Here is a 16,032-nt window from a genome sequence, read left to right as displayed (position 1 = left end):
GTTATTAACTGTTAGATCTTGCAGGTTATGCTACAGTAACCACAGCCAGGGTATAGCTCTCTATGAGGGTTTTGCATGGGGGCAGTAGATACCAGAGGCAGGGAGCACCAGAGCACAAGACTGCTGGAACCCTTTTGGAGGTTGCAAGTGTGACAGTGGTAAGAAGCAGCTAAATAAATCTACAAGACTCCCTTTGAGGAGATAAATCCAGAGAATAATTTGAAGAATTTATGCTTGTGCATTTCTACTTACATAGATTTACAGTGAGGGAGAAAGAGACACAATGGGAAATGTCTCATGTGTTTCTGTAGCATGTCCTGTCCTGATACGTTCTACTTCTGCCTGCCTCAGCCCATAAGTGAAGCTTTGGTTTGCTTCCCCATTCTGGCCCAGGTACAAGAAAGCCCTCCCTGGTATCAACAGTACTATGCAGTAAACTCACAATGGAGCTTGGCAAGCACTTTTATTGGGCACCTGGTTATCTGTCTATCTTGTCACGGTCTGACACATAGGAATGTGCTGTGAAAAGCTTGGAAATGTCATTCTGCAGATTTCAGTTCCATGACTGGCTCTGGGATTTAAAAGCAGCTGCTTCTAAGATTGTCATGATTCTTATTATATTTTAAATGCATTTATGACTGAGTGATTTTCTGATTACAGGTCTCTAAACTTGGAAATAGAGGAAGCTATTTTTTAGTCTGTACGACTGGCAACCAGTAAAGGAATGCTGAATTAATACAGGTTTAACTGTCTAATCCACCATCATTAAAATATGCCATTGTAGGTGTTGATAGCAGTAACTTTTTTTAGAAATATCTCTTTAATTCAGTCCTTTTCTCTATCAATGTATTTATACATAGTACTGCCCTCTACAAGCATTAGGCAGGACTGCTCACATATTTATGGTTAGCTGTACCATAGGGGGCTATAAGTCATGTGATTAATAACTAATAAATACTTTAAGTCTGCTTATGGAAGTATTTTTGGTTCTGATATCCACAGCAAGCTATAAAATGCAAATGACAAGTGCTGATGTTTGTTTATGGGAAGGTCATTTAGAGAAGATTAATCTGATTCTCTCTACTCAACCCTTAAACGAATAAATTGGAGGTCTTGTTGGATATACAGGCCAAAGATGTTGCAAATACTTGAGGAGAAATATTTTGAGCAATATTTTTAGGTCTTCTGACCCTAGCAGGCACTCTTTAAATAAATGTTTGGCAAAACTATAATGGCCAAACATTTATTGACAATAAAAATTTATTTAAATACTGTCTATTTCTCCATAGTGACACTTCACTAGTTTATAAAGAAACTAAAAGCAGAACTTGCAATTAGTTGACCTTGCAGAAATCTATTCCAAAATGGTTTAACAATCAACAGTTTATGTCAAATTGATCTTAGTTGCAACAGAAGAATAGAGGAAGGAAGAGGAGACTTGGCCATGTGTGTATCTGGAAAACTGTGTTGCACTAAACCTTATTGTTTTGGACAAAGTCAGCAAATGAGCATCCCATCTGGTATAGTTTTAAAGAAAAGCAAGCCCTTTCTTTTCTGAGCAGCTGTACTCTTGTATTCAGTGGCAGGCACGAAAGGAAAGGAAACAAACAAATGCAGTACTGGCAGGATTTTGGAAGAAGTAATGGAGATTCCAACATCTGCAGGATTTATTGAACCCGTTGGGAATTTGTATACTGTGCTTGTGATGTCCTTTCACCTTCACTGTCCTCTACCACAGCCCTTTGTGTTCATTTGCCCTGACACGTTGTTCACAGAAAGATGTAGGATCAAACCAGAAGTGGTATAAAGAAGACAATATGATCATCGTAAATTTGGAAGACTTAGTATTTACCTCAGTACTGCTTTAAGTTTTCCCCACTGTCTGAGAAAGCCATCATAATTACGACATTTTCAGTGAACTTTTGTGCCTACAGCAAACATATTATTGAGTGTAAGTGTAGTTACAAAGACCAGTAGACAATACTTGTGTTTTAACTATCACATTAAGGAAAATTGATTTTATATCCATCATTATAGGAGTAAGGATCAGATAGGCTGTCAGAAGTGGATTAAAAACAGAGAGCTAAAAGATGGCTGGCTCTGGAATGCTTGCTCTAACAATCGCTGCCAGATGTGAATAGTTTATCTTCCTGTGTTAGGTTGAAAACCGTGGCAATTCAGCAGCAGATCTATGACTTTCAATTAGCCTGTGAGGCTGATGCCCAGGGGCAATGGCAGCTTCAGACATTTGATCATCTTCTGCTACTATGAGTCTGTTTGGAGTTCCGGGCTGTGGACAGATATCCTAATCCATTTCCTTCTATATTGGCTGAAGAGTTTGATTTGACCATAATGAGTTAGAGACATCTGACAAGTCATTCATCCAGAAGATTTGAGAGGACAGTGAAATGGAGTGGTAGTCTAATAATGAGGAGCTGGGGACAGGAATTTAGTTCTTAGTGCATCTCAGCCAACGAAGATCTGCCTACAACACGTGTGCGTTCAGAAGAGTTAGCATTGCCTTCTGTTATTTTGCAAAATACTATTTGAACACCTAGTAATTCAGTAAATGTATTTTATTTTACATTAATAGCTAAGGCTAAAGGATAGTTCCGTCACCCATTATGACAGCTAAGTATTCTTTCCAGCTAACACTACTTGGGCTATCCAGTGACTAATGTCTGCCAATATACCATGTATGTTTTGCAAAAGTGGTAGTGGACAAATCTACATAAATCTGTCTTGCTTTGCTCATTAGATTAGTGATAACTCTTGTGTAGCTTTCAAACTCTAAGTACACAGTATATGTTCTGTGAAGTAATCAGCAAGACTGATGTTGAATTGTAATACATGCAGTTCCTAACTACATATTCAAAATACAGTGAAAAATACAGAACCTATTCCTGATGCAACATGCAGGATTGTCAAAGGACATTTTAGTCCTTCCTAAAACACATAGTATTATAATGAACAATTTTGCTTCCATGAATTGTTTCCCTTATATAATTCCGTTTTCTCTCCTAACAGTGGATGTGTTTTGTGGATCATTGTGGTTGGAAAAGACCTTTAAAATCATTGAGTCCAACCATTAAACTAGCACTGCCAAGTCCACCTCTGAAGTATGTCTTTAAGAACCTCATCTACACATCTTTTAAACACCTCCAGGGATGGTTGACTCCACCACTTCCCTGGGCAGCCTCTTCCAGTGCCTGACAACCCTTTCCATGAAGAATTTTTTCCTGATATCCAATCTAAACCTCCCCTGGTGCAACTTGAGGCCATTCATCTTATCACTTGTTACTTGGGAGAAGAGACCAATACCCTCCATGCTACAACTTCTTATCAGGTAGTTGTAGAGAGTGATTAGGTCTCCCCTGAGCCCCTTTTTCTCAAGGCTAAACAGCCCCAGATCCCTCATCTGTGCCTGATCAGACTTGTTCTCTAGACACTTCATCAGCTTTGTTGCTTTTCTCTGAACTCAGGCCAGTAAAAAACTTGTCAGGAGTGGGATTCGAACCCACGCCTCCAGAGGAGACTGCGACCTGAACGCAGCGCCTTAGACCGCTCGGCCATCCTGACTGGATGTACAGTAAAATATTCTATCTAATTTCCCTTAAATCTCTTCTATCTTCTAAGATTTGACTCCATTGTTTCTTTGACATGGATATCCGGGAATGTAAAGACTAAATTGAAAACCCAAGGGCACAACACAGAAATATAGAGATACATAACCTTTGGATATGCGATTGTGGACAAGAGTATGAAATTTTATTTTTGGTATTGGAAATTATTAGTCTATCTACAGGAGAGCTTTAAGTATTGCTAATATTTTACTCTTAGAGCAGGTTAACTCTAGCAGTAGGATTGTCGCTGACAGGCTGCTAATATGTTGTATCTGGCTTAATACTTTGTCCATGTCAGAAAGGCAAGTGTTAAGGCTGATTCAGATCCTGAGTTTGTTAAATCAAACCTAACTGGACATCACCATACCTGGCAGGTGGATTTTATACATTTTTGTGAAGTTATTGTAAGACCTGCTATCCTGTTCATCTTAAAAGAGGGCTGTTTTGAAACAGGTTAATAGGTTGCCAAATCCAGATTTTAGGCCTAAAAAGGGAAGTGAGGTCTGAAATCTAAAAATGTAATATTTTAATACTGTGGGGAAGCTGTCTGGTCCAGCTTTTGAAATAACAGTAACTTTTTCAGTGTCTCACACTATTATCCTTAATCTATCTTTAAATCTTTCATGGCTTCAGTCACACCTTCAATATATGGGGCTTTTTACTGGGATGATCAGGCTGCCTGGTTGGTCTGACTGGTGATTGGGACAACTATTTAAAACAAAATTTTTAGGTTGGATTAGAGAATGAGTGCACATAAATTGATAAGATATTAATTTGTCTCTTAATAAGGTCTTCTTAACAACTTTCTGGCAGTTTATAGCAGTACGTAGGCTCAGAAAGTTTATTAGAAGCCTTCTTTCAGTATCCATGTCTTTCCAGAAAAACTGCAGGATTTCAGTGTGAGGAGGTTGCAGTTTGTTAGATGAACTATGCGGGACTGACCCTGAATGAAAAAATTATTTCTGGCTACACAGAGTAAAGACCAAGCCATTCAAAATACTTAAAATGGGTCAACCTAATTCAGAGGGGGTTTTGTTTGTCTTTTTCTTACTTATTAAAAGCAATTTTATGGAAATGTTATTGACAGAAAAGGCTGTTCTTGTGAAAGTGCTAGCTGATTGGAATTTGATCTGGAAAACGAGCTGACACACGTAAAAGCAAATTTCTGTTTCACCATTTATATTAGCAGCTATAACACTTTTGCAGCAGAAAAGCAATATTTTCAAGTGTATTATATAGCAACATGGTTTCAATAAAATATTTCTACTAATCAAGCTAACAGCCACATAGGAAATTAATTTGAAAATTCCTTTAAGGCATACTTATGCATATGAGTAATGCTGTGACTTAAGTCTCGTGAGGCTTACTTTTAAAACTATTTCAAGCCTGTGGTCAGGTAAACACTGACAGTCTGTTACATCTAGACTTGGAATTGCACAGAAGGCTGAGAGTACGATTCTGGATCCATTGGATCCATTCTGGATGCACTGCATCCTTTCTAAATAAGGAGAGTAATGCCCCACTGCTCGAGGCTGACTGTTGAGACCTGTTGACTCTTAAGGCATCTTAGCAAAGTCACCATGCTGAAAAATCTAGATTCTAGCTAAGTGAAACAAAACCTTCCTATTGGAGTTCTGTTATTTGAAGCAAAGGCCATCTGTTTACTTTCTTTAGTGAAAATATAACTATGGAAAAGCTGTTTGCAAACTAAAATGCCTCAAGAGGATGCTTAAGCATCTGAAGTATCTTAAGTTGGCCAGGAATGGACTACGGCCAGTAGACCCCTTGGTCCCAGTTCTGTGAAGGGGTAACAGATAAATATATGGCTGTACACAGGAATGGTGCTGAATAGGCCAAAAAATATGCTGGAATCTACTGATACCAAGGGAATTTTGAGATGAGTTCAGCACAGCTCTATCCAAAATCAGAAGCCACAGTCATTTCCTTCCCTGTCTCATGGAAGAAAATTGGGTTAACTTGATATCTGGCTGTTTGAAAGGGATTACATAACCTCAGTTGCTGGTGTTTTGTAAGGAGACTTAGCTATATAGTACATTGTAGAAGTATGCACCAGTTCAAACAGGTAACGCTTTCTGAGCTCATTCCTAAGAATAATTATATGGAAAGGATATAATGGTGTCTTAATTAATTTTGGAGCTCTATACCACCAGATACTCAGTCATTGGTATCTGTAGGAATCTATGATATGTCCTTTTGGTTACTTTAAAAATGACCAGGAATCACATTGTTAGGTATTACAGAGGTGTTTGGAAACCGTGTAGTTCCACATCAGACTAAAATCTTTTCACAAGCCCTGTGTTTTAGCCATGTCTCCTGTCAGTAACTATTAGAGACATCTGTGGCAGAATAGAACTGAACTGAAGGTGCACAAGAGTTCAAAATAGTATGTGTAACCTTTTAATCGCAAGTTTATTTCAGAAAGTGCATATAGTGCTCTTTAAGAAATAACAGTTGGTGTCTTGTGGATCATCAAAGTGCTCTAGAATTAGTCATAAGACCTACTGCAGTTTTGCTTAACGGATAGGAGTGTAACAGGCTTACGTTTTTATGTATTAAACTGAGGTGGATTTCAAAGCCAGTAATCTGTAAAATCATGTATGTTGACAGAGTGGTATGAATGCACAGCCAGGTGAGTGATAATTAGCATTCATATTGGGCATGCACAGACTTGATATGGACAGCGATGTGCATGTTAAAAAGTCTGGCTGCTTGGGCTAGGCGATAGGTTTACTGACAAAGATGTTTCTCTTAGTAGTTTTTTACCGGAAGATTGTGGGCATGTGCTCCCGCTTTTATTATCATCAGGTAAGTTTCAGTTGCAGATTTCTTTTTGTGGCTTTCAAGAAACAAGTAAAAAAAAATCATAGCTTGATTTCAAGGTCCTCTGTTGAAACCTTAGGGCTGAGAGTTTAAAAATAATATATATCCACTTGTAAACTGATCTAGTAAAAAAAGCCTTTTAGCAGGAAAGAGTAATGCATTCCAGGACATTGTTCCAGCTATCTTAGCAAAGCCCTCTCAATGTTTTACTTGGTGAGGAAGAAACAAGAAATAGCAGATGGGTTGCAGATGAGTTGCCAAACACTCCTAGATGATGCCAGCTCTGACTAATATCAGTCCTTCTTATCTTCCCAAAACATCCAATTGTCCTCACAAACAATTAATTGTTTCATCTGTAACTGTAGCCATTTAGTTATGTATTCATAAGCTTTGAAGGTCATGAAATGAGCAAGTGGAAACTTTGAGAAGTGGAATTAGGATTGTACAGAGGGACTGTGTTTCTGTATGGAGATGGCTTCTTTTCGCAGACACTGTGCAGTAAGCTGTGGAGCTTCATTTCAGTAACTAATGACGAGTCAAATTCAGCCCCATAGGCCTAAGTCTGATGGTAGCATGGTGAAAGACAGGAACCCTGTCAGTCATGTTAGTGGGTAAATTGAAAGGCGGCTCTCACCTTCCTCCCAGATGGGTGTGGTTGTTACCAATCTGGTGGCAAACTGTTTAAAAGGCAGCATGCACATAAGGGCTGATAGTATGCCAGTGGTAACTGCTGTTGGCAGCAGCCTTGCAAGCAGCTCAGCAGGCAGCCTTTATATATTTCTCTGGAAAATCCGTGGCTGTTGCACGAAAGTAGTATCTTCCTAGCATTGTCAGGGCTATGAAGAGACTTGAAGAATAATTATGGCCTTAGTTTTGTTTTCTTTCTGACATAGATCCTAAATAAAACCAAAACTTTTTCCTCAATATTATCAGCAGTATAGGAGGAAGGCATGTGTGCAACTCTTAGGTAGATTGAAAGTCGAAAATCTTCTTTACTCGCTCATCCCCCCTGGTTTAGTGCTTTAGTGGTTGATTCTTTAGTAGGTGCTCTAGAAACGTGTAAGATAAAAATGAGATTCTGAAGGCTTCTTAGAAACCTTTGCTTGCATGAGTGGATTCAAGGCTGTAGTCTGTGTGATGTTAGTTGCAACGGGCTGATAACAACTTGGAATTTCCTTTCATGTGCCACTTAATTTTCCTTTCCAATCTAGCGAGTGTTCACTTGTTACCTCAAAGAAAGTGTAAGACAAACCAATATCAATACACTTTTCGGAATGCCCATAACGCTTGCTACTAAATCTGTGATGAGTTCATAGAACCAGGAGTAGTATAGAGCAATACTGCACAACTGATTATTTTTCCTAATAGCTTCTTCAGGAGCAACAAAACAGCAAGCACTACTTGCATCTGCTAATTAATTTGTTTTATCAGATGGAGATACACTCTAAGATACGTATGTTGCATTTTCCTCATCTGTCTTGAATAATGAGGTGCTGTCCAAGACAAATTACAGTTTATCTCTCTGCATAAATCCAATGCATAGCACTTTGTGGCATGTAATGTGAAGCATTAAACAGTATATAGAAAGCCATGAAGGCTTAATGTGAGTCTGTGAAATACATTTATACTATATTCTGCATTTGAGGAGCAAAATAGTTTAAAAATACATTAATGAAGCCTTATACCTATTCAGACATTTTGTTGTTATTGTTTTGCCCAATTTAAGGGTTTCTGTTAATGACTTAGTAGTTTATTGCAGTATCCCCTCCTAACAAGTGGTTTATTTTACCTCCTTAAAGAGCATCAGGGCTTCCTTAGAACAAAACCATTGCTGCCTTTTGGTAGAACTTAACACGGAGTGGGGTTTTTTTGCCTTAAGTTTAGGATTAATAGCTTGCTAAACAGCTTGTGCTGCATGATGTTTTAGTCTTGTAAATTTCAACTTAGGATTATTCCAGTTTTCACATTACTTTGTTGTCCTAAATTGTTTTATCAAGACAAACAAATTTCTTGTATGTCGTGTATATCTCTTCCTGTTGCCATCTGGTTTTTGTAGGTGTCTCTTGTTACTTCTTTGCTTTAAGTATCTGTTTTTAAACAGTAGTATTAACATGACATGTTGAATGAAGAAAAAACTGAAGAATTAGGTTAATATTGCAGTTGGATTGGAGCATATCTTCTGTTTTTACTAAAGAAAAAACTTTCTTAAATTTCTATTTTTTGTGAGTAGAAAAATACTAAACCTCCTTTGATGGAAAATTGGGTTTCTCAGATGAGAAAATGTTGGACAGTATGATTAATATTCTGTCAAACTGAAAACTTCTCAGGAAAAAAAATCTTGTTTTGAAAGGGTCTGATCCAATCATATTAGTCTTGTGATAGTAAGCCGTGTAGTGTAAAATGGCCATCTGCTTTGTGAGATTTCTATTCAAGATATCTCATGCCCATATTTCCTTCTGGATTCTCAGCCAACTTCCAAGTTCATTTTGAGGCAGGCATTTTGGGGGTTTTGCTTTTTCTGTAACAGAATGACAGGATTATTTGCGGTTTATAGTATCAAATTCCTGATGACTTCATGTCTGATCTCTGCTGTCTGTTTACATAGTGCTTTGTATCTCAAAAGGCTACTGTGGAACCTCATCTATTATTGAACCAGTGTTCATCCCCAGTTTTGACACATGGATATCTTCATTTCTTTAGTCCCTCTTGAATCTTCCTGGATATTACCTGCATGTCTTCTGTTTGATACCTGTCTCTTTTCTGAGATTCTGCTGTTGATCACTATCTGTCTTTCTCTGCTTTTGGCTCTTACAAAGTATTTTTTACTTTCCTCACTATTTTAGCAAGAATTAGTTCTTTATGTTTTCCTTTATTGCGGTCTCTTCAAAACAATTTGAATTCTTTTAAGGCTTGCCAATATCTGGTTATCAAAAGTATGCCTTCTAGAGAATATGCAGAGTTGATGAATATTATTTAAGACAGCGGGTCTTCCATCCACACCTTTCTGATTATTGTAGAGAATCTGTGCTGTCATTCTGCCTGTCAGTCGTTTTTACAGTCAAGATAGTTTTCTTTAACCAGTTTCCTTCAACCAGGACCTCATATCTAGGTGGCATCTAAGAACTGGGGGTTTTTTTTGCCCTCACCACTGGCTACTACATATCTAGACCAATAGCGTCTGGCCTTGCAGAAGTTTGTCATCTGACTTTTTATATACTGAGTCCCATTGGTCACGGTGTCTCTTTTCTTTGTGAGAGGGGAGCAGTTACTTAATTACTTTGGATTAAAAGCCAAGACTTTTGTCTAATTGACATTTAAACTCTAACTGTTCTTTTTACTATGATATAGCTTTCCTAATTCAGCTGCACAGATCTGTTCTTCCCTAGGCTCTTCTTATTTTGTCTAGGTTACTAAAACATCCATTTTGCAGACTCTGAGAGATGAGAGTCTTTTTGTGCTTATATTAGTGCAAAATTCAGCTTTAAAAACAGTTCCTGGGGCCACTGTTTGATCCTATCACCCTTTTATTAGTGTTCCTCCACTTGCTCCCATTCTATAGTCGTACCCAGGTTGCTTGTCTTTGTTTTCATAGCCCTCTCTAGTTGGTTCTCATGTTTCATATAATTTTTGAAATATTTGTTTCCTCCTATTGGAGGTGAACTAGCATAAAAATACAGTGATATATTTATTATTACAGTCCTATTGTAGAAAGTACACCTAATAACTATGCTATTGTAACTTTTCAAAGTAGACTAGGCTTAGGACAGTGTGAATTTGGGAAGGTGGTGGGGGACACAGGGAAGCAACTAGGCAGCACTGGTCAGCATGGTCTTGGCGTATTAGCTGTCTGACTTCAGATGCCAGCCACCTTATAAGTCTCTATTGTTGTTTGTGGACTGGATGTTTTGGCGTCTTCATACAGACTTGTAAGTAGGTGCTTGGTTAAGTTTTGGACCTTTGTGATATGCAAGTATGTGTTTAGTTCTTGTTGCATAGGGGGTTGATACATTTCTAACAGAGAAATTCCCTAGCCATAACTTTGATTTTCACAATATTGAGAATTGGCTTAAGGATTCCAGTAAGCTTTAATGCAAAGCATGAACTGAGCTACATTTTTTTTTACATCTGAGCTGGTTTGGCCATGACTCTTACTGGAACAGCACTACTAACAGATGTTATCCCTTGTGTAATTTCCAAAGACAACCACACTGGTTGACACTTCAAATAATAAAAACAAACCCAGTCATGCTAAGATATTAGCCATCTTAAAACTGAGTGTAATACAGCTATGTAGAGGGAGAGGGGTTTTCTTTACATATGCTCATAGAAATTAATGGGAAGTTATTACAGCAATAAATTACTTTGGGGACAATAATCATGTTTGCTGTCAGACTTATGGAATGACATAGTAGAAGGTTTTTCTCAGTAGTCAGCTTGTTTATCAGGCATAAATAAATAAAATATATTCTTATGATACATAGCAGCTGCCTTACACTTGTACAGCTGTGAATGTACTTCTGAAGGTAGATTTTCCTTTTTTCTGGCATAGCGATGATGTGTTAGGACTCAGAGTAACCAGAGATCTGTGTCTATATTGGGGGGGAGGGGGGTTGCTGTTGTTTTTTTTTTTTTTTTTTACTGTTAGATCCAAATTTTACTGAAATATTTCCTGGATTTGATCTCTGAAATGTGAGGTTTCTATTGTCTACTGCTAATTTTCTCATAGTAGCCATTGTCAGCCAAGATTCCAGATTAAATATCCCATTTCTATGGTTATTTGGCAGCATTTGGTGTGGTATGTCGATCAGAAAGTAGTTTGGATTCCAAAATACCATTCTAGCTTAGAAAAGAAACTGATCCTGTTCAGACTAGACAGGATTTTTAAAAAAAAAAAAACAGCAACCTAGATTTATATATAGGGTTTCTTTTGTTTTGGTTGGCTGCATCACTTATTAAACCATAGCACTTATCTCTCAAGAACTTCAATTTGAACAAAATTCAAATTTTGTAGTTCACAATTTATTTCCTCTCTACAAGGAAGAGATTATTTAAATACTGAGATCAGAAATAGCTGTCTTTCCCTGCTTCACATTGTGGGGCAAGCAATCTGGACTTCATTGCACATAAAGCACCATGGTCAGGGAGAACTGCATGTGAACAGAATAAACCTTGCAGAAAGCATATTACTCTGGAATACTGCAGTAACTGGACTTGTGATTTTTCTGCAGTTGCTTTTTCTTAACATCTGTAGGAGAGGGGAAAGAGAGTAGTACATCCAAATGGCATGCCTAAGAAAGGAATGTAAATTATCCTTTTTGTTTATTTGGCTTTAAAGCCTGTCTGCTAAAGTTCTTAGCATTCAGATACCACTGTGATAGGTGCATTATAAATAATAGAATACCTTTTCACAGTTTTAGTCAAAATAGAATGTGTCCTCACATACCCTTTCCAAGTATGTCCAAATGCTATTATTATATAGAAGTGTGAAAGACCAGATTAACAACACAGACTTGGAAAGCTGTTGACTTTATCAATTTGTAATTGAAAGGTGGAGTTTTGTGTTTAGTAAGGCCCATTCCTCCTGAGCAAATGACATAGAGAAAATCAAATTCAGTGGAAGAGGCTGGCTGCTGCTATAAAATAGGTGGAGATTTTACAGTTCATACTTACACTGATGCCTTCTGCAACTTGCCAGCCTACATGTCTTGCACTAGAGAAGGTTAACACAGGAATGCTTTATCCACATCAGTTGGACTTGGATTGATGTTGGCATAGTATACTCAAGCACACATTGAATAAACTTAGCTGTGCCATTTTAACAAGTTAGTGTCTTTGGATTAGCAAGAAACAGTTGCTACTTGACCTTGCTGAGTTGCTTTGCTATTCTCGGTTTTTTTTGTTTTTTTTTCTAGTTTTGGAATGGCGAGAATACTGCTTGTCTGTAAATCTTACAATATTCTGAAAGCTGATCAATATAGTCATGCAGAACTGCTGTCATGGCCAACATACAATAGCTTCATATAAGATGAAGACAAATACTGTATTATTCCAAGAGCCCAATTCCTTAGTTTTCCAACTCTTTGATACAGATGCCAAACTCTTAAGAAAACTCGTGTTACATTTGGAAGTGTAAGATAGCCTTCTGGCCACCTACCTCAACAGCAGTTCATATGAAAGTGAATGATTTGCTGAAAGGTTTTATACTGTGTAGTAGACTATTTCTTTTTGCAGAAAAGATGGCTAGTTCTTGGTATTGAATGTGTTTCTGTCCGAGTTGGCCCTTGTTGACAGACCCAAGTTCATTCCTCATTTGTACTACAATTTTGAGTGCAATAGACCTCCTTCACCCCAGCACTAGTATAGTTACACAGCAATGATATATGTCCTACAGCTTTATCTTTGCAGAGGAAGAGAAACAAGCAACGTTGTGATAAGGCGCTTGTCCTGTGATGATTGGCAGCTTCAGTCAGGAAAGGGAAACAGTCCCTGCAGTAACTTCAGTACTACTTTCAGTAAGGGTGGCAACGTGAATGGCATCTGGTGTGTTTGTGAAGAGCCAGCACTGACTCTTCAGAGTGAGAAGGGAATAAGCAATGGGAGTCTCAAGACTGGGCATGGGAATAACTTCACTGGAGAGAGGATTGGCAATTTAGTAAGCTGTCCTCATTGGCCAAACCTGTCAAGTAATCTCTGGCTAGTAATTCAGGACGTCAACTAGAGCACTTCTTTATGAGGATATTTGTGTCTGAGGAAAAAATGTGTTGGTAACTGTTTTGTCATGGAGGGAGAGAAGTATGTATCTCATATAACTTCCTCAACCACTACAGAAAGAAAAAACACTCAAAAACTGCAGTTTTGTTGTCAGCTCCTTGTTGCTCACTTGGCTTTCTGCTTTATCTCTGACCAGTCTGAAAAACTAACTAGTCTTATAAAATCTAGAAAATACCATCAGCCTGCTGTCCAGGAAAACAGCTCTTGTTTGTCTGTGTTTTTTTTATATTGGGTTGGTTTTTGGGGTTTGCAGGGGGTGGGAGGAGAAGGTTGGAGGTTTTCAAGTTTCTTAAGACCTGAAACACACTTCCTGTGTAAAAGTGAGAAGGTGAAGACCTGAAGACTAAACTGTTTGTATGTTCAAAGAGAGATACTATTACGAATTGTTGTAAGGTGAAAGTTGACTGCACACTTTTCAATGCATTTACCACTGGAGTTAAAACTAGGCTTATCTGTGGAAAGTACAAGAGGTTAGTAATACAGAATAATGAAATAAAATGTTAAACACAATCCATAGCAATTTGTCTTTCTCCTTAGTCTTAGCCAATGAGCAGCTAATGAAATGGAAGTATGTTTACATCTGAAGCTGAGCTGTATGCATGCTAATGGAGTTGATATTTTCCACCGAGTTCAAATTCCTCTGGTCAAATTCTAGCAACCTGCCAGCATACCAGGCAAGTGCATGGCTTTAGTTAGCTCTCAAACATCATCGCTCACAGTTTAAGTATCTAAGCCTCTAAATTCTGGTCAGCCACAGGTGCCACAGGCAATTAGTTGGGGTTTATATAGAGGTTAGCTCTCATTCTACTAGAAAATTTGTAAAAATTCAACAGGAGTCTGTCCTAATGTTGTGCAATATAATAGTAGGATAAAAAGTACTCTAATCCATTTTCCCTTCAGTCCACCAGCATGAATGCTGTTCAGCTGATACATACTGGTTATCTTGAAACCTCTACCTACCTTCTTTTTATTTTTACTGTGTAGTTAGATTATGTTCATTGTGCATTCTTGGACTGTGTGGTCCCCTTCATACCAGAAGTGTAAAGTAAGGGGTCATTTGTATGGTATTGCTTTGAGCTGCTCTGAGCAGAAGCCATGCAATGCAGCAATGAACCTCAGCTAGTACACTCTTTCAGGTCAATGTATCTCAGGCTGTACAGGCACACTAGGGTCATGCTGGCTTACAACATGGATCTTCAAACAGATGATGTGCTGTGCATAAATCTAAGGTCTGAACTTAAAAACTCATTTTTCTAATGTTGGGACAAGGCTAGTACGCAAGGCAAATTTCTGCTCTGCCTCATTCATTTTCAAAAGATGTTAACCTAAAAGCATCCTCCCCTCCCTGTTGTAAATTCTTTCCCGGTTAAGTGACGCTGTTGCTGATTTGAACTGATGTGATTATGATTCTAATCCAAGGTCTAACATACAGAATTATTTAGCCCTTGGAAGACATGCCCTGAAAGTAAACAGGTTTCCAAAAGTGAGGTAGTGCAAAGAACTATTAGAAAATCTAGCTCTATTGCATTGTGTTGTGTCCAGCCATCCTAATGCAGCTGTTTCTTCAAGTGAAGCAAGAAAAACCTCTTTTTGGTGGGATCAGAAATGCCCGAGATTTTTCTGAAGTGTGTGTGGGTTTCAGTCATCCTTTGGGTTGTTTTTGGTTTGTTTTGTTGGATTTTGTTGTTGTTTTTTTTATTTGGTTTGGTTTGTTGTTGTGGTGGTGGTGGTGGTAGTTTTTTTGTTGTTTGGTTTGGGTTTTTTTTGGGGGGGGGGGGCTTCCAGCTTATTTTAGTTATTACTTTGTCTTCACCTGCTAGCAAGAAAAGTTCTTAAAACCTGACAAAAATAGTATCCTAAATCTGAACTTAAGGTGGATGAGGTCAACAGACACAACTAAGAGAAAACGTCCGTTTATTTGGTGTCAGTGCTTATCTTCCCTCTCTCTCTGACAGCTTGGATGACATCTTCAAAATATAAGACCAAGAGGGAATGTAGAAGAGATCTATAAAACTGAGTGACATCAATTTCATGTTAAACTTCTACCTCTTGTGTTAGGTAAATATCAGGGATCAGCATGGGATACCTTATAAACTTAATTTCTAATTTAACTGGAAGAGTTTAGGCATGTGTGGTATTCGCTGGAGAGAGCAGTTGTCCTCTCCTTCTCAAGGCACAGTGAAGGCTGAGATTTTGCTGCCAATTTTTCAATGCCACACCTTGGGCATGAAGAACAATTTGAAATTGTGGGGTCTCCAATGGATGTTTCCTACCTTGCAAGGGGAATAAGCTTCGTTTTCTTTTTTCAGCTACCCTACTGCTACTAATGAGCTTTATCTATAAAGGGAATAGTCCCTTGTGAAATGTCATTTGAAGTGATGTTATGTGTGTATTTATTTGACAGCACTACTTTCAATTCTGCTGTCACAGGTGAACACAGTGAGTTGCTTGAAGTGTCACAAGCAACTATTTTTTTTTAATTACATATTTTCCATACTATAAAAGAGCATATATAGTCCACGCACTCATCTGTGTGAACTGAGCAGTAGTGCTTTATGTGCATTTTACACAGGTAGAACAAATAAAATAGAACTCTGTCCCAGACAGAGGGAAACAAAGGTGATTAAATAGTGGTGATAGAAATGTCATGAGTCTTGGAAGAATGAAGATCTTGCAAAGATACAGGAATACAAACTTCCCAGAGCTGGGCAACATACAGGAGTGTATGCAATCAGTTGACTGTTGAATGAAGTTATGAGTTTGCATGTCTTCATGTATGCAATTACAAAGACTTCCA

General features: G+C 38.1%; 1 long non-coding RNA gene and 1 other non-coding gene across 3 annotated transcripts in view; one reads left to right on the top strand and one right to left on the bottom strand.

Moving 5' to 3' along the window:
* The window catches only part of LOC110361853 (uncharacterized), a 46,610-nt gene that overhangs the window by 9,692 nt on the left and 20,886 nt on the right, over window positions 1–16,032 (top strand). The window lies entirely within an intron of this gene.
* Window positions 3,497–3,579, bottom strand: TRNAL-CAG (transfer RNA leucine (anticodon CAG)). The gene has a single exon. It is a non-coding gene; the product is annotated as a tRNA-Leu (tRNA).

This window comes from Columba livia, chromosome 1 (genome assembly GCF_036013475.1).
Source record: "Columba livia isolate bColLiv1 breed racing homer chromosome 1, bColLiv1.pat.W.v2, whole genome shotgun sequence".
NCBI classification, from domain to species: domain Eukaryota; kingdom Metazoa; phylum Chordata; class Aves; order Columbiformes; family Columbidae; genus Columba; species Columba livia.
This window is presented reverse-complemented; position numbering and strand designations above follow the sequence as displayed.